Here is a 22,868-nt window from a genome sequence, read left to right as displayed (position 1 = left end):
GGATGGACTCTTTGGCTCTGCTTTTCTTCTCCTCATTGGATTTTTCATCTTCAAAGTTGCAGAAGCCAGATTACAAGCTCATTTTGGTTCAACTTCAGCAACTGTGCATTGCATTGCCATGTAATGTGATGCAATGCTATCTTTCTAGCTCTCCCTTTCTACTTCCTTTTGGATAAACAGACATATTAGGCAAGCATTTTGGAGCTTTCACCTAAATAACTACAGGTGGTGAGATAAGCTGCACAATATAATTGACCTTTCAGTATATTGTTGCACACACACCATCTATTTAGCAAATGCCCTTGTTATCAACAGCAGCCTTTTAAACTCACCCGAGCTAACAGGTATGTGCGCTGGTTACACTGCTGCGCTTAAAATTTCTTTTTTGGTTTGCTACAATGCCTTTTCTGAAACGTTGTCTCCTTCTGCTGGAACACTGACTTCTTTCATTTAATGCCTGCAGACTATAAAAGAGAACCCAACCCAAAAAGTTTGGTTGATTAGTCTGTGGCATTCTGTTAAACTGTTGCTTATGGCGGTCTCTGTGAGCTTCTCAGCGACATTCAGCCAGCCAGGTATCCTGCCTGCAGTAGATGGAATGTGGCAATGGAACGCTGGCTGCGCGTGTCATAATAGGCTCTGAGCCTTTATATAACTGTGCACAGCAGCAGCCACCTTCAGTCTGCTGCTGGACAGCCAGCAGCAGCAGCAGCAGGAGAGGTATGTAATCAGGAGCCCTCCTGCTAAGGGTAGACAGCTGCTCGTTCCACCCCACCCCCCGCCTTAATTGGTTCTCCTCCCTTCCACGGTGTTGAGGCGGGTGGGAACAGCAGGGGGTGAAGGTGCTGTGTTTAAAGAGGTGGAGTTATGCAGATCTAAAACGCGTGGATTGCAGCAGCAGCAAGCCGAAAAGTGCAGGCATGTAAGGGATCTAGAGGTTGACAACATGTCTTCTTAACGGGAGTCCAGGAGCTCATCTCCACAAATGGACTTTTTAGGATCCTTGGGTGGCTCCGTAGTTTGAAACCAATTCTGGTTATCGCTTCTCGGCCTTTTGGCTAAGATCAAGTGTAGTATCTGTTCTTATCAGTTTAATATCTGATACGTCCCCTATCTGGGGACCATATATTAAATGGATTTTTAGAACAGGGAGATGGAAAAAGAGCTTGCTCTGTCCACTCCACGCATTGACCTGGTATTGCAGTATCTCCAGGACCGGTGCACCCCTTCTTTAATGCAGTTTCTAAAATCAGAAAGAATTGAATTCAATGTTTTTTGTTCATTTTGCTTGTTTGTCGGATTTTGGGATGGACTCTTTGGCTCTGCTTTTCTTCTCCTCATTGGATTTTTCATCTTCAAAGTTGCAGAAGCCAGATTACAAGCTCATTTTGGTTCAACTTCAGCAACTGTGCATTGCATTGCCATGTAATGTGATGCAATGCTATCTTTCTAGCTCTCCCTTTCTACTTCCTTTTGGATAAACAGACATATTAGGCAAGCATTTTGGAGCTTTCACCTAAATAACTACAGGTGGTGAGATAAGCTGCACAATATAATTGACCTTTCAGTATATTGTTGCACACACACCATCTATTTAGCAAATGCCCTTGTTATCAACAGCAGCCTTTTAAACTCACCCGAGCTAACAGGTATGTGCGCTGGTTACACTGCTGCGCTTAAAATTTCTTTTTTGGTTTGCTACAATGCCTTTTCTGAAACGTTGTCTCCTTCTGCTGGAACACTGACTTCTTTCATTTAATGCCTGCAGACTATAAAAGAGAACCCAACCCAAAAAGTTTGGTTGATTAGTCTGTGGCATTCTGTTAAACTGTTGCTTATGGCGGTCTCTGTGAGCTTCTCAGCGACATTCAGCCAGCCAGGTATCCTGCCTGCAGTAGATGGAATGTGGCAATGGAACGCTGGCTGCGCGTGTCATAATAGGCTCTGAGCCTTTATATAACTGTGCACAGCAGCAGCCACCTTCAGTCTGCTGCTGGACAGCCAGCAGCAGCAGCAGCAGGAGAGGTATGTAATCAGGAGCCCTCCTGCTAAGGGTAGACAGCTGCTCGTTCCACCCCACCCCCCGCCTTAATTGGTTCTCCTCCCTTCCAACGGTGTTGAGGGGGTGGGAACAGCAGGGGGTGAAGGTGCTGTGTTTAAAGAGGTGGAGTTATGCAGATCTAAAACGCGTGGATTGCAGCAGCAGCAAGCCGAAAAGTGCAGGCATGTAAGGGATCTAGAGGTTGACAACATGTCTTCTTAACGGGAGTCCAGGAGCTCATCTCCACAAATGGACTTTTTAGGATCCTTGGGTGGCTCCGTAGTTTGAAACCAATTCTGGTTATCGCTTCTCGGCCTTTTGGCTAAGATCAAGTGTAGTATCTGTTCTTATCAGTTTAATATCTGATACGTCCCCTATCTGGGGACCATATATTAAATGGATTTTTAGAACAGGGAGATGGAAAAAGAGCTTGCTCTGTCCACTCCACGCATTGACCTGGTATTGCAGTATCTCCAGGACCGGTGCACCCCTTCTTTAATGCAGTTTCTAAAATCAGAAAGAATTGAATTCAATGTTTTTTGTTCATTTTGCTTGTTTGTCGGATTTTGGGATGGACTCTTTGGCTCTGCTTTTCTTCTCCTCATTGGATTTTTCATCTTCAAAGTTGCAGAAGCCAGATTACAAGCTCATTTTGGTTCAACTTCAGCAACTGTGCATTGCATTGCCATGTAATGTGATGCAATGCTATCTTTCTAGCTCTCCCTTTCTACTTCCTTTTGGATAAACAGACATATTAGGCAAGCATTTTGGAGCTTTCACCTAAATAACTACAGGTGGTGAGATAAGCTGCACAATATAATTGACCTTTCAGTATATTGTTGCACACACACCATCTATTTAGCAAATGCCCTTGTTATCAACAGCAGCCTTTTAAACTCACCCGAGCTAACAGGTATGTGCGCTGGTTACACTGCTGCGCTTAAAATTTCTTTTTTGGTTTGCTACAATGCCTTTTCTGAAACGTTGTCTCCTTCTGCTGGAACACTGACTTCTTTCATTTAATGCCTGCAGACTATAAAAGAGAACCCAACCCAAAAGTTTGGTTGATTAGTCTGTGGCATTCTGTTAAACTGTTGCTTATGGCGGTCTCTGTGAGCTTCTCAGCGACATTCAGCCAGCCAGGTATCCTGCCTGCAGTAGATGGAATGTGGCAATGGATCGCTGGCTGCGCGTGTCATAATAGGCTCTGAGCCTTTATATAACTGTGCACAGCAGCAGCCACCTTCAGTCTGCTGCTGGACAGCCAGCAGCAGCAGCAGCAGGAGAGGTATGTAATCAGGAGCCCTCCTGCTAAGGGTAGACAGCTGCTCGTTCCACCCCACCCCCCGCCTTAATTGGTTCTCCTCCCTTCCAACGGTGTTGAGGCGGGTGGGAACAGCAGGGGGTGAAGGTGCTGTGTTTAAAGAGGTGGAGTTATGCAGATCTAAAACGCGTGGATTGCAGCAGCAGCAAGCCGAAAAGTGCAGGCATGTAAGGGATCTAGAGGTTGACAACATGTCTTCTTAACGGGAGTCCAGGAGCTCATCTCCACAAATGGACTTTTTAGGATCCTTGGGTGGCTCCGTAGTTTGAAACCAATTCTGGTTATCGCTTCTCGGCCTTTTGGCTAAGATCAAGTGTAGTATCTGTTCTTATCAGTTTAATATCTGATACGTCCCCTATCTGGGGACCATATATTAAATGGATTTTTAGAACAGGGAGATGGAAAAAGAGCTTGCTCTGTCCACTCCACGCATTGACCTGGTATTGCAGTATCTCCAGGACCGGTGCACCCCTTCTTTAATGCAGTTTCTAAAATCAGAAAGAATTGAATTCAATGTTTTTTGTTCATTTTGCTTGTTTGTCGGATTTTGGGATGGACTCTTTGGCTCTGCTTTTCTTCTCCTCATTGGATTTTTCATCTTCAAAGTTGCAGAAGCCAGATTACAAGCTCATTTTGGTTCAACTTCAGCAACTGTGCATTGCATTGCCATGTAATGTGATGCAATGCTATCTTTCTAGCTCTCCCTTTCTACTTCCTTTTGGATAAACAGACATATTAGGCAAGCATTTTGGAGCTTTCACCTAAATAACTACAGGTGGTGAGATAAGCTGCACAATATAATTGACCTTTCAGTATATTGTTGCACACACACCATCTATTTAGCAAATGCCCTTGTTATCAACAGCAGCCTTTTAAACTCACCCGAGCTAACAGGTATGTGCGCTGGTTACACTGCTGCGCTTAAAATTTCTTTTTTGGTTTGCTACAATGCCTTTTCTGAAACGTTGTCTCCTTCTGCTGGAACACTGACTTCTTTCATTTAATGCCTGCAGACTATAAAAGAGAACCCAACCCAAAAAGTTTGGTTGATTAGTCTGTGGCATTCTGTTAAACTGTTGCTTATGGCGGTCTCTGTGAGCTTCTCAGCGACATTCAGCCAGCCAGGTATCCTGCCTGCAGTAGATGGAATGTGGCAATGGAACGCTGGCTGCGCGTGTCATAATAGGCTCTGAGCCTTTATATAACTGTGCACAGCAGCAGCCACCTTCAGTCTGCTGCTGGACAGCCAGCAGCAGCAGCAGCAGGAGAGGTATGTAATCAGGAGCCCTCCTGCTAAGGGTAGACAGCTGCTCGTTCCACCCCACCCCCCGCCTTAATTGGTTCTCCTCCCTTCCAACGGTGTTGAGGCGGGTGGGAACAGCAGGGGGTGAAGGTGCTGTGTTTAAAGAGGTGGAGTTATGCAGATCTAAAACGCGTGGATTGCAGCAGCAGCAAGCCGAAAAGTGCAGGCATGTAAGGGATCTAGAGGTTGACAACATGTCTTCTTAACGGGAGTCCAGGAGCTCATCTCCACAAATGGACTTTTTAGGATCCTTGGGTGGCTCCGTAGTTTGAAACCAATTCTGGTTATCGCTTCTCGGCCTTTTGGCTAAGATCAAGTGTAGTATCTGTTCTTATCAGTTTAATATCTGATACGTCCCCTATCTGGGGACCATATATTAAATGGATTTTTAGAACAGGGAGATGGAAAAAGAGCTTGCTCTGTCCACTCCACGCATTGACCTGGTATTGCAGTATCTCCAGGACCGGTGCACCCCTTCTTTAATGCAGTTTCTAAAATCAGAAAGAATTGAATTCAATGTTTTTTGTTCATTTTGCTTGTTTGTCGGATTTGGGATGGACTCTTTGGCTCTGCTTTTCTTCTCCTCATTGGATTTTTCATGTTCAAAGTTGCAGAAGCCAGATTACAAGCTCATTTTGGTTCAACTTCAGCAACTGTGCATTGCATTGCCATGTAATGTGATGCAATGCTATCTTTCTAGCTCTCCCTTTCTACTTCCTTTTGGATAAACAGACATATTAGGCAAGCATTTTGGAGCTTTCACCTAAATAACTACAGGTGGTGAGATAAGCTGCACAATATAATTGACCTTTCAGTATATTGTTGCACACACACCATCTATTTAGCAAATGCCCTTGTTATCAACAGCAGCCTTTTAAACTCACCCGAGCTAACAGGTATGTGCGCTGGTTACACTGCTGCGCTTAAAATTTCTTTTTTGGTTTGCTACAATGCCTTTTCTGAAACGTTGTCTCCTTCTGCTGGAACACTGACTTCTTTCATTTAATGCCTGCAGACTATAAAAGAGAACCCAACCCAAAAAGTTTGGTTGATTAGTCTGTGGCATTCTGTTAAACTGTTGCTTATGGCGGTCTCTGTGAGCTTCTCAGCGACATTCAGCCAGCCAGGTATCCTGCCTGCAGTAGATGGAATGTGGCAATGGAACGCTGGCTGCGCGTGTCATAATAGGCTCTGAGCCTTTATATAACTGTGCACAGCAGCAGCCACCTTCAGTCTGCTGCTGGACAGCCAGCAGCAGCAGCAGCAGGAGAGGTATGTAATCAGGAGCCCTCCTGCTAAGGGTAGACAGCTGCTCGTTCCACCCCACCCCCCGCCTTAATTGGTTCTCCTCCCTTCCAACGGTGTTGAGGCGGGTGGGAACAGCAGGGGGTGAAGGTGCTGTGTTTAAAGAGGTGGAGTTATGCAGATCTAAAACGCGTGGATTGCAGCAGCAGCAAGCCGAAAAGTGCAGGCATGTAAGGGATCTAGAGGTTGACAACATGTCTTCTTAACGGGAGTCCAGGAGCTCATCTCCACAAATGGACTTTTTAGGATCCTTGGGTGGCTCCGTAGTTTGAAACCAATTCTGGTTATCGCTTCTCGGCCTTTTGGCTAAGATCAAGTGTAGTATCTGTTCTTATCAGTTTAATATCTGATACGTCCCCTATCTGGGGACCATATATTAAATGGATTTTTAGAACAGGGAGATGGAAAAAGAGCTTGCTCTGTCCACTCCACGCATTGACCTGGTATTGCAGTATCTCCAGGACCGGTGCACCCCTTCTTTAATGCAGTTTCTAAAATCAGAAAGAATTGAATTCAATGTTTTTTGTTCATTTTGCTTGTTTGTCGGATTTTGGGATGGACTCTTTGGCTCTGCTTTTCTTCTCCTCATTGGATTTTTCATGTTCAAAGTTGCAGAAGCCAGATTACAAGCTCATTTTGGTTCAACTTCAGCAACTGTGCATTGCATTGCCATGTAATGTGATGCAATGCTATCTTTCTAGCTCTCCCTTTCTACTTCCTTTTGGATAAACAGACATATTAGGCAAGCATTTTGGAGCTTTCACCTAAATAACTACAGGTGGTGAGATAAGCTGCACAATATAATTGACCTTTCAGTATATTGTTGCACACACACCATCTATTTAGCAAATGCCCTTGTTATCAACAGCAGCCTTTTAAACTCACCCGAGCTAACAGGTATGTGCGCTGGTTACACTGCTGCGCTTAAAATTTCTTTTTTGGTTTGCTACAATGCCTTTTCTGAAACGTTGTCTCCTTCTGCTGGAACACTGACTTCTTTCATTTAATGCCTGCAGACTATAAAAGAGAACCCAACCCAAAAAGTTTGGTTGATTAGTCTGTGGCATTCTGTTAAACTGTTGCTTATGGCGGTCTCTGTGAGCTTCTCAGCGACATTCAGCCAGCCAGGTATCCTGCCTGCAGTAGATGGAATGTGGCAATGGAACGCTGGCTGCGCGTGTCATAATAGGCTCTGAGCCTTTATATAACTGTGCACAGCAGCAGCCACCTTCAGTCTGCTGCTGGACAGCCAGCAGCAGCAGCAGCAGGAGAGGTATGTAATCAGGAGCCCTCCTGCTAAGGGTAGACAGCTGCTCGTTCCACCCCACCCCCCGCCTTAATTGGTTCTCCTCCCTTCCAACGGTGTTGAGGCGGGTGGGAACAGCAGGGGGTGAAGGTGCTGTGTTTAAAGAGGTGGAGTTATGCAGATCTAAAACGCGTGGATTGCAGCAGCAGCAAGCCGAAAAGTGCAGGCATGTAAGGGATCTAGAGGTTGACAACATGTCTTCTTAACGGGAGTCCAGGAGCTCATCTCCACAAATGGACTTTTTAGGATCCTTGGGTGGCTCCGTAGTTTGAAACCAATTCTGGTTATCGCTTCTCGGCCTTTTGGCTAAGATCAAGTGTAGTATCTGTTCTTATCAGTTTAATATCTGATACGTCCCCTATCTGGGGACCATATATTAAATGGATTTTTAGAACAGGGAGATGGAAAAAGAGCTTGCTCTGTCCACTCCACGCATTGACCTGGTATTGCAGTATCTCCAGGACCGGTGCACCCCTTCTTTAATGCAGTTTCTAAAATCAGAAAGAATTGAATTCAATGTTTTTTGTTCATTTTGCTTGTTTGTCGGATTTTGGGATGGACTCTTTGGCTCTGCTTTTCTTCTCCTCATTGGATTTTTCATGTTCAAAGTTGCAGAAGCCAGATTACAAGCTCATTTTGGTTCAACTTCAGCAACTGTGCATTGCATTGCCATGTAATGTGATGCAATGCTATCTTTCTAGCTCTCCCTTTCTACTTCCTTTTGGATAAACAGACATATTAGGCAAGCATTTTGGAGCTTTCACCTAAATAACTACAGGTGGTGAGATAAGCTGCACAATATAATTGACCTTTCAGTATATTGTTGCACACACACCATCTATTTAGCAAATGCCCTTGTTATCAACAGCAGCCTTTTAAACTCACCCGAGCTAACAGGTATGTGCGCTGGTTACACTGCTGCGCTTAAAATTTCTTTTTTGGTTTGCTACAATGCCTTTTCTGAAACGTTGTCTCCTTCTGCTGGAACACTGACTTCTTTCATTTAATGCCTGCAGACTATAAAAGAGAACCCAACCCAAAAAGTTTGGTTGATTAGTCTGTGGCATTCTGTTAAACTGTTGCTTATGGCGGTCTCTGTGAGCTTCTCAGCGACATTCAGCCAGCCAGGTATCCTGCCTGCAGTAGATGGAATGTGGCAATGGAACGCTGGCTGCGCGTGTCATAATAGGCTCTGAGCCTTTATATAACTGTGCACAGCAGCAGCCACCTTCAGTCTGCTGCTGGACAGCCAGCAGCAGCAGCAGCAGGAGAGGTATGTAATCAGGAGCCCTCCTGCTAAGGGTAGACAGCTGCTCGTTCCACCCCACCCCCCGCCTTAATTGGTTCTCCTCCCTTCCAACGGTGTTGAGGCGGGTGGGAACAGCAGGGGGTGAAGGTGCTGTGTTTAAAGAGGTGGAGTTATGCAGATCTAAAACGCGTGGATTGCAGCAGCAGCAAGCCGAAAAGTGCAGGCATGTAAGGGATCTAGAGGTTGACAACATGTCTTCTTAACGGGAGTCCAGGAGCTCATCTCCACAAATGGACTTTTTAGGATCCTTGGGTGGCTCCGTAGTTTGAAACCAATTCTGGTTATCGCTTCTCGGCCTTTTGGCTAAGATCAAGTGTAGTATCTGTTCTTATCAGTTTAATATCTGATACGTCCCCTATCTGGGGACCATATATTAAATGGATTTTTAGAACAGGGAGATGGAAAAAGAGCTTGCTCTGTCCACTCCACGCATTGACCTGGTATTGCAGTATCTCCAGGACCGGTGCACCCCTTCTTTAATGCAGTTTCTAAAATCAGAAAGAATTGAATTCAATGTTTTTTGTTCATTTTGCTTGTTTGTCGGATTTTGGGATGGACTCTTTGGCTCTGCTTTTCTTCTCCTCATTGGATTTTTCATGTTCAAAGTTGCAGAAGCCAGATTACAAGCTCATTTTGGTTCAACTTCAGCAACTGTGCATTGCATTGCCATGTAATGTGATGCAATGCTATCTTTCTAGCTCTCCCTTTCTACTTCCTTTTGGATAAACAGACATATTAGGCAAGCATTTTGGAGCTTTCACCTAAATAACTACAGGTGGTGAGATAAGCTGCACAATATAATTGACCTTTCAGTATATTGTTGCACACACACCATCTATTTAGCAAATGCCCTTGTTATCAACAGCAGCCTTTTAAACTCACCCGAGCTAACAGGTATGTGCGCTGGTTACACTGCTGCGCTTAAAATTTCTTTTTTGGTTTGCTACAATGCCTTTTCTGAAACGTTGTCTCCTTCTGCTGGAACACTGACTTCTTTCATTTAATGCCTGCAGACTATAAAAGAGAACCCAACCCAAAAAGTTTGGTTGATTAGTCTGTGGCATTCTGTTAAACTGTTGCTTATGGCGGTCTCTGTGAGCTTCTCAGCGACATTCAGCCAGCCAGGTATCCTGCCTGCAGTAGATGGAATGTGGCAATGGAACGCTGGCTGCGCGTGTCATAATAGGCTCTGAGCCTTTATATAACTGTGCACAGCAGCAGCCACCTTCAGTCTGCTGCTGGACAGCCAGCAGCAGCAGCAGCAGGAGAGGTATGTAATCAGGAGCCCTCCTGCTAAGGGTAGACAGCTGCTCGTTCCACCCCACCCCCCGCCTTAATTGGTTCTCCTCCCTTCCAACGGTGTTGAGGCGGGTGGGAACAGCAGGGGGTGAAGGTGCTGTGTTTAAAGAGGTGGAGTTATGCAGATCTAAAACGCGTGGATTGCAGCAGCAGCAAGCCGAAAAGTGCAGGCATGTAAGGGATCTAGAGGTTGACAACATGTCTTCTTAACGGGAGTCCAGGAGCTCATCTCCACAAATGGACTTTTTAGGATCCTTGGGTGGCTCCGTAGTTTGAAACCAATTCTGGTTATCGCTTCTCGGCCTTTTGGCTAAGATCAAGTGTAGTATCTGTTCTTATCAGTTTAATATCTGATACGTCCCCTATCTGGGGACCATATATTAAATGGATTTTTAGAACAGGGAGATGGAAAAAGAGCTTGCTCTGTCCACTCCACGCATTGACCTGGTATTGCAGTATCTCCAGGACCGGTGCACCCCTTCTTTAATGCAGTTTCTAAAATCAGAAAGAATTGAATTCAATGTTTTTTGTTCATTTTGCTTGTTTGTCGGATTTTGGGATGGACTCTTTGGCTCTGCTTTTCTTCTCCTCATTGGATTTTTCATGTTCAAAGTTGCAGAAGCCAGATTACAAGCTCATTTTGGTTCAACTTCAGCAACTGTGCATTGCATTGCCATGTAATGTGATGCAATGCTATCTTTCTAGCTCTCCCTTTCTACTTCCTTTTGGATAAACAGACATATTAGGCAAGCATTTTGGAGCTTTCACCTAAATAACTACAGGTGGTGAGATAAGCTGCACAATATAATTGACCTTTCAGTATATTGTTGCACACACACCATCTATTTAGCAAATGCCCTTGTTATCAACAGCAGCCTTTTAAACTCACCCGAGCTAACAGGTATGTGCGCTGGTTACACTGCTGCGCTTAAAATTTCTTTTTTGGTTTGCTACAATGCCTTTTCTGAAACGTTGTCTCCTTCTGCTGGAACACTGACTTCTTTCATTTAATGCCTGCAGACTATAAAAGAGAACCCAACCCAAAAAGTTTGGTTGATTAGTCTGTGGCATTCTGTTAAACTGTTGCTTATGGCGGTCTCTGTGAGCTTCTCAGCGACATTCAGCCAGCCAGGTATCCTGCCTGCAGTAGATGGAATGTGGCAATGGAACGCTGGCTGCGCGTGTCATAATAGGCTCTGAGCCTTTATATAACTGTGCACAGCAGCAGCCACCTTCAGTCTGCTGCTGGACAGCCAGCAGCAGCAGCAGCAGGAGAGGTATGTAATCAGGAGCCCTCCTGCTAAGGGTAGACAGCTGCTCGTTCCACCCCACCCCCCGCCTTAATTGGTTCTCCTCCCTTCCAACGGTGTTGAGGCGGGTGGGAACAGCAGGGGGTGAAGGTGCTGTGTTTAAAGAGGTGGAGTTATGCAGATCTAAAACGCGTGGATTGCAGCAGCAGCAAGCCGAAAAGTGCAGGCATGTAAGGGATCTAGAGGTTGACAACATGTCTTCTTAACGGGAGTCCAGGAGCTCATCTCCACAAATGGACTTTTTAGGATCCTTGGGTGGCTCCGTAGTTTGAAACCAATTCTGGTTATCGCTTCTCGGCCTTTTGGCTAAGATCAAGTGTAGTATCTGTTCTTATCAGTTTAATATCTGATACGTCCCCTATCTGGGGACCATATATTAAATGGATTTTTAGAACAGGGAGATGGAAAAAGAGCTTGCTCTGTCCACTCCACGCATTGACCTGGTATTGCAGTATCTCCAGGACCGGTGCACCCCTTCTTTAATGCAGTTTCTAAAATCAGAAAGAATTGAATTCAATGTTTTTTGTTCATTTTGCTTGTTTGTCGGATTTTGGGATGGACTCTTTGGCTCTGCTTTTCTTCTCCTCATTGGATTTTTCATGTTCAAAGTTGCAGAAGCCAGATTACAAGCTCATTTTGGTTCAACTTCAGCAACTGTGCATTGCATTGCCATGTAATGTGATGCAATGCTATCTTTCTAGCTCTCCCTTTCTACTTCCTTTTGGATAAACAGACATATTAGGCAAGCATTTTGGAGCTTTCACCTAAATAACTACAGGTGGTGAGATAAGCTGCACAATATAATTGACCTTTCAGTATATTGTTGCACACACACCATCTATTTAGCAAATGCCCTTGTTATCAACAGCAGCCTTTTAAACTCACCCGAGCTAACAGGTATGTGCGCTGGTTACACTGCTGCGCTTAAAATTTCTTTTTTGGTTTGCTACAATGCCTTTTCTGAAACGTTGTCTCCTTCTGCTGGAACACTGACTTCTTTCATTTAATGCCTGCAGACTATAAAAGAGAACCCAACCCAAAAAGTTTGGTTGATTAGTCTGTGGCATTCTGTTAAACTGTTGCTTATGGCGGTCTCTGTGAGCTTCTCAGCGACATTCAGCCAGCCAGGTATCCTGCCTGCAGTAGATGGAATGTGGCAATGGAACGCTGGCTGCGCGTGTCATAATAGGCTCTGAGCCTTTATATAACTGTGCACAGCAGCAGCCACCTTCAGTCTGCTGCTGGACAGCCAGCAGCAGCAGCAGCAGGAGAGGTATGTAATCAGGAGCCCTCCTGCTAAGGGTAGACAGCTGCTCGTTCCACCCCACCCCCCGCCTTAATTGGTTCTCCTCCCTTCCAACGGTGTTGAGGCGGGTGGGAACAGCAGGGGGTGAAGGTGCTGTGTTTAAAGAGGTGGAGTTATGCAGATCTAAAACGCGTGGATTGCAGCAGCAGCAAGCCGAAAAGTGCAGGCATGTAAGGGATCTAGAGGTTGACAACATGTCTTCTTAACGGGAGTCCAGGAGCTCATCTCCACAAATGGACTTTTTAGGATCCTTGGGTGGCTCCGTAGTTTGAAACCAATTCTGGTTATCGCTTCTCGGCCTTTTGGCTAAGATCAAGTGTAGTATCTGTTCTTATCAGTTTAATATCTGATACGTCCCCTATCTGGGGACCATATATTAAATGGATTTTTAGAACAGGGAGATGGAAAAAGAGCTTGCTCTGTCCACTCCACGCATTGACCTGGTATTGCAGTATCTCCAGGACCGGTGCACCCCTTCTTTAATGCAGTTTCTAAAATCAGAAAGAATTGAATTCAATGTTTTTTGTTCATTTTGCTTGTTTGTCGGATTTTGGGATGGACTCTTTGGCTCTGCTTTTCTTCTCCTCATTGGATTTTTCATGTTCAAAGTTGCAGAAGCCAGATTACAAGCTCATTTTGGTTCAACTTCAGCAACTGTGCATTGCATTGCCATGTAATGTGATGCAATGCTATCTTTCTAGCTCTCCCTTTCTACTTCCTTTTGGATAAACAGACATATTAGGCAAGCATTTTGGAGCTTTCACCTAAATAACTACAGGTGGTGAGATAAGCTGCACAATATAATTGACCTTTCAGTATATTGTTGCACACACACCATCTATTTAGCAAATGCCCTTGTTATCAACAGCAGCCTTTTAAACTCACCCGAGCTAACAGGTATGTGCGCTGGTTACACTGCTGCGCTTAAAATTTCTTTTTTGGTTTGCTACAATGCCTTTTCTGAAACGTTGTCTCCTTCTGCTGGAACACTGACTTCTTTCATTTAATGCCTGCAGACTATAAAAGAGAACCCAACCCAAAAAGTTTGGTTGATTAGTCTGTGGCATTCTGTTAAACTGTTGCTTATGGCGGTCTCTGTGAGCTTCTCAGCGACATTCAGCCAGCCAGGTATCCTGCCTGCAGTAGATGGAATGTGGCAATGGAACGCTGGCTGCGCGTGTCATAATAGGCTCTGAGCCTTTATATAACTGTGCACAGCAGCAGCCACCTTCAGTCTGCTGCTGGACAGCCAGCAGCAGCAGCAGCAGGAGAGGTATGTAATCAGGAGCCCTCCTGCTAAGGGTAGACAGCTGCTCGTTCCACCCCACCCCCCGCCTTAATTGGTTCTCCTCCCTTCCAACGGTGTTGAGGCGGGTGGGAACAGCAGGGGGTGAAGGTGCTGTGTTTAAAGAGGTGGAGTTATGCAGATCTAAAACGCGTGGATTGCAGCAGCAGCAAGCCGAAAAGTGCAGGCATGTAAGGGATCTAGAGGTTGACAACATGTCTTCTTAACGGGAGTCCAGGAGCTCATCTCCACAAATGGACTTTTTAGGATCCTTGGGTGGCTCCGTAGTTTGAAACCAATTCTGGTTATCGCTTCTCGGCCTTTTGGCAAAGATCTGGTTGGGGGAACTCGGCTGGGTCTTTGTTGGTGGGCTTTCCGGGGGTCCTCCTTGTGGGGACCCTGGGTAAACGAGTTGGCGTTTTCCGTGGCGCAAAGATTCGATAAAGATGTCGGGTCAAGGAGCCAAGGATACAATCAGATTTCAGGTTTTGCCTGGTTTCAAGACAGAAATAAGGACGAAGAATATCGTGGAGGAGGTTATCTTCGGGATTCTGAATCTTAAAGTGGAAGATGTGGATTGCCTACAGGATTTTCCAAGCCAAGGTATATATGACCTCACCTTGTTTAATGAACTGGACTGTATGAATGCGGTTAAGAAGATTGAAGATAGTGATAACCCTATTTTGGATAAGATAAAGGTTGAGACTTTGTTTAAACAAGTTAAAAAGAAATTGATTGTTCACATGTATAATCCTAGAGTGAATGACGCTTTAATTTCTGCTTATTTGAGTCGCTTTTGTGAACATATTGAAGGGGGAGAGAAGATGAAAAACTTTTGGGGAATGCCCAACGGGAAGAGACGTTATTTTGTGATTTTCAAGAAGGAAGAAGGTAGCCTGTGTGGATACAAGTGCCCCCCAGCGTCCTTTTCCATCGGTGGAGAAAGAGGTTTTTGCTTTTTTGAAGGACAGATGGAGTTTTGTCGTCACTGTGGTCAATATGGGCACACATGGCATAAATGTGACAGGGGTGTGGTTTGCAGGAACTGTGGAATCCCTGGTCATAAGCCAGGCTCATGTCCACATGTTAGGGTTTGTGACTTGTGTGGTCTGTCGGGACATTTTGCTAGGAATTGTCCTGTTAAGGATGGGAAGAGTCTGTTTTCTTATGCACATGTGGTACAAAATGGTGGTGGGAGGGGGAGGGAGTTGAATGTGGAGGAGTCTGAGGTGAAACTGCGCCAGAGGAAAACAGGTGTTGGGAGTTCATCAGCTGAGTCAGGTGAAGTAGGAATTACCCAGCAACTTGTACAAACTGGGGGAGTGGATGCCGCAGCAGTGGGGCTCCCTTCCGACAGTGGGGAGAGTGAGTCAGACCACATGGATACTACTCTGGAAGATGAGTTTGAAGACTCCCTGCAGGAGACTCCGGGTGGGGCCGTAATTGGGGGAATTAGTCATTCGGCAGAAGTGGATTCTGGGATGGAGGTTTTGTTGGGTGACATGAGTAATGTGGTGGGTGAGCTGGAGGGCAGTGTTTTGAGTCCGATTAGTGCACCTGGGTTTGAGCCTGGTGAGTCGGATGATGATCTGACTCCCGGGCAGAGACAGAGTTCCTCTTTAGAGTTGAGTTTGGAGGAGGGGCCTGAGGTCGCTGTCTCCAAGAGACCTAGGTTTGAACACCCTAACCCTTTTTGTGTTTTATCTACAGAGAATATCCTTTCTTCAGGGAGCAGGGGGGACACAGGGTCCCCTGGCTCGCCTGTCAATATGTATTTAGAAGCTCAGGTTGTCGAAAAATTTCAGGATACAAGTCGTTTTGTTAAGAAAACATGATTCTGATGGATAAGAGATGGAGATTTGTTATCTCTTTTTTCATTATGAGCTTGATGGTAGCATCATTGAATGTTAGAAGTATAGGGGCAGAAAATAGAAGGGCAGACATTTTTGATTTTTTAAGTAGAACAAATGCTGATATAATATGTTTACAAGAGTGTGCTTTAAAAGGATCCCCTAGGGAGGATGAATGGAAACACGGTAAGTCCTTTTGGTCCCCAAGTTCAAGTACTAGGAATGAGGGGGTGGGTTTTTTGCTTAGAAATAGTAATATTGATGTTCAGGATTTCAGGATTATTGTACCGGGTCGTTTTATTATTCTGGAGGTTGATTTTTTGGGGGAGAGGGGAAGGATTTTTAATATATATGCTCCAGCTGAGAAACAGGCACGGGTATCCTTTTTTGAAACTTTGAAATTTTTTATGCCAGGTCGGGTTTTTACAGTGATTGCGGGGGATTTTAATTGTATAAGATCTGTGTCAGATAGGGAGAGTTCCTCGGAGGTCCGGCTGGATATTTCCTCTAAGTTTTTAAATGATGCAATACAGGATCTTAGGTATCAGGATGCAGGTACTTTGGTTAAGGTTGATGGAAAACATACATATATAGCAGAGAGTGGGGTGTGTAAATCTAGAATAGATTTTATTTTGGCATCTGAAGGGTTGAAGATTACTAAGTGTAGTCATATGGCAAATACCTTTTCTGATCACAAGATGGTGAGGGCGGAGTTTAGTATAATGGATTCGTTTTCTTTTGGCAGAGGTCTGTGGAAGCTTAACACTGACTTATTACAAGAAGAAGAGGTGGGTGAGGGTTTTAAGAGTCTTTTTAATCATTGTCTTGTCAAGCAGAAAGATTTTAGTAATATTTTGTCATGGTGGGATTGGGCTAAAGGGAAATTTGCTACTTATTTCAAGAGAGTGGGATACGAAAGAGCTAGAAAGAAGAAAGAAGAGGAGGCGGCTTTGGTGAGGAGGCTTGACACTTTAAATAAATTCAGAAACTTGGGTATTGGGGTAGAGGAGGAGTTGAAAAGGGTTAAGGAAGGGATAAAGAAAGGGATGATGGAAAGGGGGAAGAAAATTGTGTTTCAGTCCAAGGTGAGGCACTTAGAAGAAAATGAGCAGTGTTCAAGATATTTTTTCAAGAAGAGTTTTAATAATAAAGGGGTTTTTACTTCAATTTTGTCATCTGAAGGGGAGTTGCATGGGGAAGATATGGTAAAGGGAATAACTGGATTTTATGAGGCTTTGTTTAGTAAAGATAATGCTGCTACTGATGAAGAAATCAAGGAATATTGTAAAGTGCTTGAAAATAATGTCCCGGTTTCTGAGCATGAATTTCTGGAGTCAGAGGTGAAAGAAGAAGAAGTTAGGCAAGTGATGGAAAGTATGGCCAAAGGGAAAACCCCAGGGAAGGATGGGTTCCCGGTGGAATTTTATTCTGCATATTGGGCGGTAGTAGGGGAGCAATTTTGTAAAGTTATGCAGTATGTTTTTGTGTCTGGTTTGTCTGCTTCAATGAAAGAGGGGGTGGTTATTTTAATTCATAAGAAAGGGGATAAGCGGGACATTAAAAATTGGCGTCCTATTACTTTGTTAAACTGTGACTATAAGATTTTTAGTAAGATTGTTGCAAATAGATTAAGTCAAGTTGTACAGTATATGGTCGGGTCACATCAGAGTTGTGCTGTACCAGGTAGAAGAATATCTGACAATTTAATTTTATTAAGGGATATGATCTTTTATGCTAATAATAATAATTTTAGTCTTTTGTTAGAATCTATTGACCTGGAAAAAGCATTTGATAAAGTGTCGCATAGGTTTCTTTTTTCTGTTTTAGCTAAACTTGGTTTGCCAGTTAAGCTTCTAAAGGTAATAGAGAGTTTATATGCAGAAGTGAGTAGTCAGGTGATAGTTAATGGTAATGTGGGGCGGTCCTTTAAGATTAGGTCCGGGGTTAGACAGGGATGCCCAATGTCTCCAGTTTTGTTTGTGTGTATAATGGAACCCTTGTTGTTAAATATTCAGAAAGATAAATGTATTGACGGTTGTTTTATTCCGGGCAGTGGGGGAGGTAAAGTAAAATCGCTGGGGTATATGGATGATGTAGTTTTAGTCTGTAGTTCCCAGGCTGATTTAAATAGGGCCAATTTGCATTTGAAAATTTTTTGTGCCTTAGCTGGAATGAGGGTAAATTGGGGGAAGTGTCAGTTATGCAACTTTGGAAGGGAAAGTATGGTCACAGTAGAGGGTGTGGATCATAAAAATGAATTTAATGTATTGGGGGTAACTTTTGAAAGAGATTTGAGGGGGAAGCAAAGTTTTAAAGTGGTTGAAGAGAAGATTGAGAAGAAATTGTCTTTTTGGAAAATGCGTGGCCTTTCCCTGAAAGGTAAAGTTCTGGTTATTAAGGCCGTCATTTTGCCACTACTATTGTACACAAGTGTTATTTTTCCGCCTGGGAAGTTATGGTTGAAAAGAATGACAAGGAGACTTTTTGTGTTTTTTTGGTCTTCCAAAATGGAGAAGATTAGAAGATCAATAGTCATGAGTAGACAAGAAATGGGGGGGTTTGATTTCCCAAATTTGGATTTTTTCTTGAATTTGCATTCTCTTTTGTTGGTGTTTAAGACTCTTTCTAAGGGGGGGAGAACAGCGGAGATGATGGAGTTTTTAGCAGGTTGGATGGTGGCCAAATGGGGCTGGTGTAAGATAGGTCTGAATAGGCCTAAGTCTCAAATAATTCCATTTTATTATGTGACGATAAGGAAATTTTATGAAGCTCAGGGGTTGGGATCCTTAGGGACTCCTGATAAGGAGAAGATTTTAAAGAGTTTTAGAGGGAAGGAAACTCAATGTCAGGTTCCGTTCTTGAATATGACACAGTCTGCTTTAATCTGGAAACTGTTTAAAACGGTTGGGGTTTCTGGTAGGCAACTTGACGTGATTTGGTTAACATTGCATGAAGTTCTACCAACTAGAGCACTTCTGAGAAGAAGAGGAATAAATGTCAGTGAGATTTGTCCTAGGGAAGGATGTGGTGGGATAGAGGATCAAGTACACCTTTTTTGGGACTGTGGGTTCATACAGGAGGTTTTGGCTATTCTAAATGACATGATGTGTTTTTTGATGGGTTTTAATTTTTTCAATTATGAATTAATTATAATTGGACAAGATTTTTTAAGACAAAAGAATAGTCGTTTAACCTGGATATTTTTCGCTGTTCTAAAGGAAACAATCTGGGATGTAAGGAACTTACTTGTTTTTAGGAAATGCAATGTATCAGCTAATCAAACAGTTAAATTATTGCTGTCTAGACTTTTTATAGTTTACTTGTTTGATAAGAAAAGTTTGGGCGAGGGAAAAGCCGAAGAATTGTGGGGTTTTTCAAGATGGAATACATATTGTAAGTGTTAATTGGTTTATATTTCTTTTTAAAAGAGGTTTTTTTTTTCCATATGATGATAGTTAACCCACAGGTTTAATGAGTCACGTAAAGTGAAATGAATAGCCGGTTAACTGGGTAACTAGACTGATGGAAAAAAAAAAAAAAAAAAAAAAAAAAAAAAAAAAAAAAAATCTGTTCTTATCAGTTTAATATCTGATACGTCCCCTATCTGGGGACCATATATTAAATGGATTTTTAGAACAGGGAGATGGAAAAAGAGCTTGCTCTGTCCACTCCACGCATTGACCTGGTATTGCAGTATCTCCAGGACCGGTGCACCCCTTCTTTAATGCAGTTTCTAAAATCAGAAAGAATTGAATTCAATGTTTTTTGTTCATTTTGCTTGTTTGTCGGATTTTGGGATGGACTCTTTGGCTCTGCTTTTCTTCTCCTCATTGGATTTTTCATGTTCAAAGTTGCAGAAGCCAGATTACAAGCTCATTTTGGTTCAACTTCAGCAACTGTGCATTGCATTGCCATGTAATGTGATGCAATGCTATCTTTCTAGCTCTCCCTTTCTACTTCCTTTTGGATAAACAGACATATTAGGCAAGCATTTTGGAGCTTTCACCTAAATAACTACAGGTGGTGAGATAAGCTGCACAATATAATTGACCTTTCAGTATATTGTTGCACACACACCATCTATTTAGCAAATGCCCTTGTTATCAACAGCAGCCTTTTAAACTCACCCGAGCTAACAGGTATGTGCGCTGGTTACACTGCTGCGCTTAAAATTTCTTTTTTGGTTTGCTACAATGCCTTTTCTGAAACGTTGTCTCCTTCTGCTGGAACACTGACTTCTTTCATTTAATGCCTGCAGACTATAAAAGAGAACCCAACCCAAAAAGTTTGGTTGATTAGTCTGTGGCATTCTGTTAAACTGTTGCTTATGGCGGTCTCTGTGAGCTTCTCAGCGACATTCAGCCAGCCAGGTATCCTGCCTGCAGTAGATGGAATGTGGCAATGGAACGCTGGCTGCGCGTGTCATAATAGGCTCTGAGCCTTTATATAACTGTGCACAGCAGCAGCCACCTTCAGTCTGCTGCTGGACAGCCAGCAGCAGCAGCAGCAGGAGAGGTATGTAATCAGGAGCCCTCCTGCTAAGGGTAGACAGCTGCTCGTTCCACCCCACCCCCCGCCTTAATTGGTTCTCCTCCCTTCCAACGGTGTTGAGGCGGGTGGGAACAGCAGGGGGTGAAGGTGCTGTGTTTAAAGAGGTGGAGTTATGCAGATCTAAAACGCGTGGATTGCAGCAGCAGCAAGCCGAAAAGTGCAGGCATGTAAGGGATCTAGAGGTTGACAACATGTCTTCTTAACGGGAGTCCAGGAGCTCATCTCCACAAATGGACTTTTTAGGATCCTTGGGTGGCTCCGTAGTTTGAAACCAATTCTGGTTATCGCTTCTCGGCCTTTTGGCTAAGATCAAGTGTAGTATCTGTTCTTATCAGTTTAATATCTGATACGTCCCCTATCTGGGGACCATATATTAAATGGATTTTTAGAACAGGGAGATGGAAAAAGAGCTTGCTCTGTCCACTCCACGCATTGACCTGGTATTGCAGTATCTCCAGGACCGGTGCACCCCTTCTTTAATGCAGTTTCTAAAATCAGAAAGAATTGAATTCAATGTTTTTTGTTCATTTTGCTTGTTTGTCGGATTTTGGGATGGACTCTTTGGCTCTGCTTTTCTTCTCCTCATTGGATTTTTCATGTTCAAAGTTGCAGAAGCCAGATTACAAGCTCATTTTGGTTCAACTTCAGCAACTGTGCATTGCATTGCCATGTAATGTGATGCAATGCTATCTTTCTAGCTCTCCCTTTCTACTTCCTTTTGGATAAACAGACATATTAGGCAAGCATTTTGGAGCTTTCACCTAAATAACTACAGGTGGTGAGATAAGCTGCACAATATAATTGACCTTTCAGTATATTGTTGCACACACACCATCTATTTAGCAAATGCCCTTGTTATCAACAGCAGCCTTTTAAACTCACCCGAGCTAACAGGTATGTGCGCTGGTTACACTGCTGCGCTTAAAATTTCTTTTTTGGTTTGCTACAATGCCTTTTCTGAAACGTTGTCTCCTTCTGCTGGAACACTGACTTCTTTCATTTAATGCCTGCAGACTATAAAAGAGAACCCAACCCAAAAAGTTTGGTTGATTAGTCTGTGGCATTCTGTTAAACTGTTGCTTATGGCGGTCTCTGTGAGCTTCTCAGCGACATTCAGCCAGCCAGGTATCCTGCCTGCAGTAGATGGAATGTGGCAATGGAACGCTGGCTGCGCGTGTCATAATAGGCTCTGAGCCTTTATATAACTGTGCACAGCAGCAGCCACCTTCAGTCTGCTGCTGGACAGCCAGCAGCAGCAGCAGCAGGAGAGGTATGTAATCAGGAGCCCTCCTGCTAAGGGTAGACAGCTGCTCGTTCCACCCCACCCCCCGCCTTAATTGGTTCTCCTCCCTTCCAACGGTGTTGAGGCGGGTGGGAACAGCAGGGGGTGAAGGTGCTGTGTTTAAAGAGGTGGAGTTATGCAGATCTAAAACGCGTGGATTGCAGCAGCAGCAAGCCGAAAAGTGCAGGCATGTAAGGGATCTAGAGGTTGACAACATGTCTTCTTAACGGGAGTCCAGGAGCTCATCTCCACAAATGGACTTTTTAGGATCCTTGGGTGGCTCCGTAGTTTGAAACCAATTCTGGTTATCGCTTCTCGGCCTTTTGGCTAAGATCAAGTGTAGTATCTGTTCTTATCAGTTTAATATCTGATACGTCCCCTATCTGGGGACCATATATTAAATGGATTTTTAGAACAGGGAGATGGAAAAAGAGCTTGCTCTGTCCACTCCACGCATTGACCTGGTATTGCAGTATCTCCAGGACCGGTGCACCCCTTCTTTAATGCAGTTTCTAAAATCAGAAAGAATTGAATTCAATGTTTTTTGTTCATTTTGCTTGTTTGTCGGATTTTGGGATGGACTCTTTGGCTCTGCTTTTCTTCTCCTCATTGGATTTTTCATGTTCAAAGTTGCAGAAGCCAGATTACAAGCTCATTTTGGTTCAACTTCAGCAACTGTGCATTGCATTGCCATGTAATGTGATGCAATGCTATCTTTCTAGCTCTCCCTTTCTACTTCCTTTTGGATAAACAGACATATTAGGCAAGCATTTTGGAGCTTTCACCTAAATAACTACAGGTGGTGAGATAAGCTGCACAATATAATTGACCTTTCAGTATATTGTTGCACACACACCATCTATTTAGCAAATGCCCTTGTTATCAACAGCAGCCTTTTAAACTCACCCGAGCTAACAGGTATGTGCGCTGGTTACACTGCTGCGCTTAAAATTTCTTTTTTGGTTTGCTACAATGCCTTTTCTGAAACGTTGTCTCCTTCTGCTGGAACACTGACTTCTTTCATTTAATGCCTGCAGACTATAAAAGAGAACCCAACCCAAAAAGTTTGGTTGATTAGTCTGTGGCATTCTGTTAAACTGTTGCTTATGGCGGTCTCTGTGAGCTTCTCAGCGACATTCAGCCAGCCAGGTATCCTGCCTGCAGTAGATGGAATGTGGCAATGGAACGCTGGCTGCGCGTGTCATAATAGGCTCTGAGCCTTTATATAACTGTGCACAGCAGCAGCCACCTTCAGTCTGCTGCTGGACAGCCAGCAGCAGCAGCAGCAGGAGAGGTATGTAATCAGGAGCCCTCCTGCTAAGGGTAGACAGCTGCTCGTTCCACCCCACCCCCCGCCTTAATTGGTTCTCCTCCCTTCCAACGGTGTTGAGGCGGGT

General features: G+C 43.9%; 12 non-coding genes and 1 pseudogene across 12 annotated transcripts; all 13 read left to right on the top strand.

Moving 5' to 3' along the window:
- Positions 1 to 1,038: 1,038 nt before the first annotated feature.
- On the top strand, positions 1,039 to 1,229 carry LOC141249441 (U2 spliceosomal RNA). Its single transcript, XR_012312211.1, has one exon. It is a non-coding gene; the product is annotated as a U2 spliceosomal RNA (small nuclear RNA).
- A 1,114-nt stretch (positions 1,230 to 2,343) lies between these two features.
- On the top strand, positions 2,344 to 2,534 carry LOC141249440 (U2 spliceosomal RNA). Its single transcript, XR_012312210.1, has one exon. It is a non-coding gene; the product is annotated as a U2 spliceosomal RNA (small nuclear RNA).
- Positions 2,535 to 3,648: 1,114 nt separating this feature from the next.
- Positions 3,649 to 3,839, top strand: LOC141249438 (U2 spliceosomal RNA). Its single transcript, XR_012312209.1, has one exon. It is a non-coding gene; the product is annotated as a U2 spliceosomal RNA (small nuclear RNA).
- Positions 3,840 to 4,954: 1,115 nt separating this feature from the next.
- Positions 4,955 to 5,145, top strand: LOC141249436 (U2 spliceosomal RNA). Its single transcript, XR_012312207.1, has one exon. It is a non-coding gene; the product is annotated as a U2 spliceosomal RNA (small nuclear RNA).
- A 1,114-nt stretch (positions 5,146 to 6,259) lies between these two features.
- LOC141249435 (U2 spliceosomal RNA) lies at positions 6,260 to 6,450 on the top strand. The gene has a single exon (XR_012312206.1). It is a non-coding gene; the product is annotated as a U2 spliceosomal RNA (small nuclear RNA).
- Positions 6,451 to 7,565: 1,115 nt separating this feature from the next.
- LOC141249434 (U2 spliceosomal RNA) lies at positions 7,566 to 7,756 on the top strand. Its single transcript, XR_012312205.1, has one exon. It is a non-coding gene; the product is annotated as a U2 spliceosomal RNA (small nuclear RNA).
- A 1,115-nt stretch (positions 7,757 to 8,871) lies between these two features.
- LOC141249433 (U2 spliceosomal RNA) lies at positions 8,872 to 9,062 on the top strand. The gene has a single exon (XR_012312204.1). It is a non-coding gene; the product is annotated as a U2 spliceosomal RNA (small nuclear RNA).
- Positions 9,063 to 10,177: 1,115 nt separating this feature from the next.
- LOC141249432 (U2 spliceosomal RNA) lies at positions 10,178 to 10,368 on the top strand. Its single transcript, XR_012312203.1, has one exon. It is a non-coding gene; the product is annotated as a U2 spliceosomal RNA (small nuclear RNA).
- A 1,115-nt stretch (positions 10,369 to 11,483) lies between these two features.
- LOC141249431 (U2 spliceosomal RNA) lies at positions 11,484 to 11,674 on the top strand. Its single transcript, XR_012312202.1, has one exon. It is a non-coding gene; the product is annotated as a U2 spliceosomal RNA (small nuclear RNA).
- Positions 11,675 to 12,789: 1,115 nt separating this feature from the next.
- Positions 12,790 to 12,980, top strand: LOC141249430 (U2 spliceosomal RNA). The gene has a single exon (XR_012312201.1). It is a non-coding gene; the product is annotated as a U2 spliceosomal RNA (small nuclear RNA).
- A 6,206-nt stretch (positions 12,981 to 19,186) lies between these two features.
- LOC141249456 (U2 spliceosomal RNA) lies at positions 19,187 to 19,357 on the top strand (annotated as a pseudogene).
- Positions 19,358 to 20,472: 1,115 nt separating this feature from the next.
- On the top strand, positions 20,473 to 20,663 carry LOC141249429 (U2 spliceosomal RNA). Its single transcript, XR_012312200.1, has one exon. It is a non-coding gene; the product is annotated as a U2 spliceosomal RNA (small nuclear RNA).
- A 1,115-nt stretch (positions 20,664 to 21,778) lies between these two features.
- On the top strand, positions 21,779 to 21,969 carry LOC141249428 (U2 spliceosomal RNA). The gene has a single exon (XR_012312199.1). It is a non-coding gene; the product is annotated as a U2 spliceosomal RNA (small nuclear RNA).
- The last annotated feature ends 899 nt before the right edge of the window (positions 21,970 to 22,868 follow it).

This window comes from Phyllobates terribilis, unplaced genomic scaffold, assembly GCF_046119375.1.
Source record: "Phyllobates terribilis strain yellow unplaced genomic scaffold, ASM4611937v1 Scaffold_4550__1_contigs__length_59562, whole genome shotgun sequence".
NCBI classification, from domain to species: Eukaryota; Metazoa; Chordata; class Amphibia; order Anura; family Dendrobatidae; genus Phyllobates; species Phyllobates terribilis.
The sequence above is the reverse complement of the archived record's forward strand: the minus strand, read 5'-3'. Positions and strand labels throughout refer to the sequence as shown.